Source organism: Triticum dicoccoides, chromosome 2B (genome assembly GCF_002162155.2).
Source record: "Triticum dicoccoides isolate Atlit2015 ecotype Zavitan chromosome 2B, WEW_v2.0, whole genome shotgun sequence".
NCBI classification, from domain to species: Eukaryota; Viridiplantae; Streptophyta; class Magnoliopsida; order Poales; family Poaceae; genus Triticum; species Triticum dicoccoides.
The window spans coordinates 797285229-797289439 of record NC_041383.1 but is presented as its reverse complement, the minus strand read 5'-3'; positions in this window follow the sequence as shown (position 1 = coordinate 797289439).

The window sequence follows — 4211 nt, the reverse complement described above, 5'->3', positions numbered from 1 at the left end:
TCACCCCTCGTCTTCCATTCTCCATCTCTAATTCCTACGAACCACCAAATACACTATTAGTCGTGTTTGATTAGTGCCCTGCCCGGCAACAATCTCAGCCCCAGGCCTCCTAAATCGAATGTTTGGGATTGCTGCGTGAGCCAAACATATTTTTCATGAAGGCAACCATTTTTTCGACAAAGGATGGATTTTATTAACTCAAAATAAAGCATCAAGTGAATACAAACATAATGAGCACACACCCGGCTGCATAACTAGGATGCACATAGCCATCAACAACACGCACACACACAAAAAACTCACCGACAAATAGCAAAGTCATAAGACCAAAGCTATGCCTAAGCGAGGAAAAAGAAGAAACCCCAAAACGACCAAATCTTCCATCGGCAAACTATAACAAAGACCATATCCACACCAACCATCTCATGACACCACAAGGACAACGAGTTTCTTCAACAACAACGCCTTCTGGAAGGGAGCAGTGCTCGAGCACCGCCGTCATCGGATCCAACCACCAAAGGCCGGAGTCTAGGTTTTCACCCTGAAGAACCAATCTGAGCATATCCGAGCAACGTCTTCAACAAGATAACGACGCAAAAACATCGCCATTGCCAGGTATAGCCAACTCGGGTCAAACCTAGGTTTTCACCCCGGAGCTCGAGACCGGGTACTTGAGAAGTACCATCATCGAAGTCAATTGCATGTTGTCGCCACCACTTTTCCACAATCCTAACAGCTGCATGCGCTGGGTTAGAAACTCCGCCGCCGCCACTGCACAACCATATCCTTTGCGTCAAGCCATCAATTATAGACTGCATCTCACCTCTGAAGGCAACCACTAGATCTGAAGAGGGAAATCCTCACAAAGAACTCTGAATGGTCATCGCAATCAACAAGAAGGTCGCTGCAGTTGGCCAAAGTGGTTACCATGACCAACACCGATGCCAAAGCTCCTCACCGTAGACTGCAACCTTACTGGGAGAGATCCCTTCCAAGACCTGCCGGCACAGGGCTGACATGACCAGATCTAGAGCACGAAGGGCTGATCTGTTCGCTGGTCAAGAACCAGAGCACCGCAGCCCGCGGGCTGTAGCACCCACGGCCCCAGCTTATCTCCACTGAAGCGGTCAACACCAAGCGACATCCCTGCAGCAGCCGACCATGATCAGGGGACTAGCCCGTCGGATCTGCGGCCTGAAAGGGCAAAATAAGCGTCCATGCACGACGCCCCGGACCGCCGTAGCCTTTTTGGCCTTCCCCGGTGCTGCACTGCCATGCCATAGCTCGCAGCCGAGTAAAGGAGCACACATTGCCAACCTTTATTGGATTAGAGAGCGGACACCGATGGTTGCAGCCCGCCGCCCTTCACGGGCCGAGACGCGCCGGCCAAATCCGCCGCTAGGAGGAGCCTACAGCACGGATCAGGACGAACCACATCAGGGGATCTGACGCGTGCGGCGCAGATCAGCAATGGTGCCTGACAGGCCAATGGAGAGATGGGGAGGAAAGGGCAAGGGGGTAAGGGACGGGAACGCCCGCCACCACCGTCAGCCCTAATGGCCTCCTCCGACGGCGGCGGATGGGTTGGAGCGGCGGTGGAGGTGCTTTCTGCTGGCGGCGGGGTGGCCTCCGGAGTCGCTCGACCGAGCAACCCGGGAGGCAGTTTCCCAACTCAACCATGCAGGACCTTATACTAATTAAACGCCATGCATTTTTTATTTAGTCGATATACATTGTTTCCCTCCCTTGATATGTGCCCGTTTGCCCCGAAGCTCAAAAGTCCCAGATTTATGTTTTTTGCACAACCCTCATTTCAACTTGTTCGTTCTGAAAATTTATACACATGTGTGTTATGCCTTCATGTATCTCTCTATTTTTCCAGATTTTTTGAAACTTCAAAATAGGACTTTTGATCAATTTTGAAAATTACAAATGGAGGCCTCCATGCAGCTTGGCCTCCAAAAGCAATTTTCGTGGTGGCGTTTACTAACAAGCAAGATAGATCAGTGTAGATCCACTCATTTTACCGACGGTTAATTCGGAAGGAGGTAGAGTAGGAGGGTATGGGCGATGGGTCGGGCTCTCCTGCTGGGTTCCCTGCACGTACTATCCTGCAGGGCCAATCAACAGCTGACAGCTGTCCTGGTGGACCCAACAACTAACTAAACAACCTTTTCTTCTCATTAACTCCTGAATATATTTCCTTGCCTTATCCCCATGCTCCGTCCGAGAGATTCTGATGCGGTGAGGTCCGTCGCCTCGGACCATGGCCGGCGGCAAGATGGAGCTGTCGCGGCTAGCGCCAGCCACCTCCGGCGGGCTGCACCGCCTGGGGCTGCGGCCTTAGCCGGCGACCGGCGCCATGACGGGAGCCTTCGTGGGTCGCGGCTACAGCCACCCGTCTCCGACGCGCCCAAGCCTAGCCGAGGCAGCTGCTTTCATGGGCCATCGTTCTCTGCTAGTGCCGACCAGCTCTCTGGGAGAAGATGGACGGAAGTGCAGCGCGTGTGATCAGTCGGCTGTGGCTGGTGGTCAAGATGCCACGGGAGGTCGTGCGGTCAAACTTGAAGATGCAGGCATGAGGCAAACCCACAGGCAAACGCGAGTGATTATTCATTTGCATCATCGACCTTTGTACTCACCTACTCCGCATAGAGAAGTTTGAAGTACACGAGCTATCCAGATTTATCTATTAACCTCACCGCGACGGAATCCTATCACGCAGAGCATGGGGATAAGGCAAGGCAAAATGTATTCAGGAGTTATTGATTTGCTATTCTTAGGCATGGCAAATCAAACATTTTCCATGGAAAATTATGTTTGCTGAGGATGGCAAATTTAGTTGACGAAGATGACCAATTTGCCTCGGTTTATTTTTTGCCAGAGAGTTACCGTGCTTATGAAATAAAGATGTTTGTGTGCGTTATAAGGGGATATCCTCTCTTTTCTTAAATAAGCTCATATCTATTGATCACGAGTATCAAGGAGTACGAACGAGCCTCACAAAAGGGCGGAGAGGTAGCATACATTTTCACATGGAAACAAAATACTTACATCATGTTTGGTAAACAGGGTAAGGGGAATGGGAGTTACTACGAGAAAGTTTGTGTAGGGATTAGGCATGAGATCAAATGCTTTACTTTCATTACCTTGTTTGGTATATAATGGGAGTAGTGTGAGACAGAACTCTGCCCATGAACTAATAGGATACTCTATGGGAAGAAATCGATAGGAATTGGCTCCCCGGGCTTCCATCCCCCTTCCCACTTAAACCCCCGCCCCTTTAATCAAGCAAACGACATTCAATCTCCTTACCCCTCGTCTTCCATTCCCCATCTCCAATTCCTTACGAACCAAAGACGCTATTATGTGTGTTTGATTGGTGCCTGGCAGGCAACAATCTTAACCTTAGGCCTCCTAAATCGAATGTCTGGGACCGCTGCCTGAGCCAAACATATTTTTCATGAAGGCAACCATGCATTTTTTTTATCTCGTCGATATACATCGTCTCCCTCCCTTGATATGTGCCCGTTTGCCCCGAAGCTCCTAGGATCTTACCGAGAATGAGGGCGTCACGCATGGAAAAGGAATGAGAGCGTATCACGGACCGGTTCCGGATCCGCCCGCCAGCCCCCCTACATTGATACATCAACGCATTTTGATCAGTCAAGACAAATCTCTTTGACCAACCATTATTATACCCCGTAAATATGTGATGCAAAATCAAGAGCATAAATACATACCTAATACCGCGTTTCCAATGACACTAACTTCATATCACATACAAATCATTGCCCTGACCAATGAGAGCCTATCCTAGAGTAACGCAAGCATCGTCGGTGGATGACGTGGGAGCACAACGGGAGCCAGTGGAATTGGAATTTAAATTTAAATTTGAATTGGAATTTTTTAAAAAAAGCGAAGGGAGACAAGATCCGTCTCTGTGCTGCCCCGGTTGTTTAATGAGTGAGACCGGAGGGGCCCTTTGTTAATTCAAAATTTTCGAGGCAGCCCCGTCTTCCTCCTCCTTCCGCTCCCCCCCAACCCCACCCCCACCCCCACCCCGACGGGACCCAGCCCCGACGACAGCTCCATTTCCCCCTCCCTCCCTCCCCACCAAACTCGAATTCTCGCCACCGCATTCCCCCGCACACCCCCACACACCCCGCACCCACCCTCTCCCCCGCGAATCTCCCGCAGCGGCGGAGCGG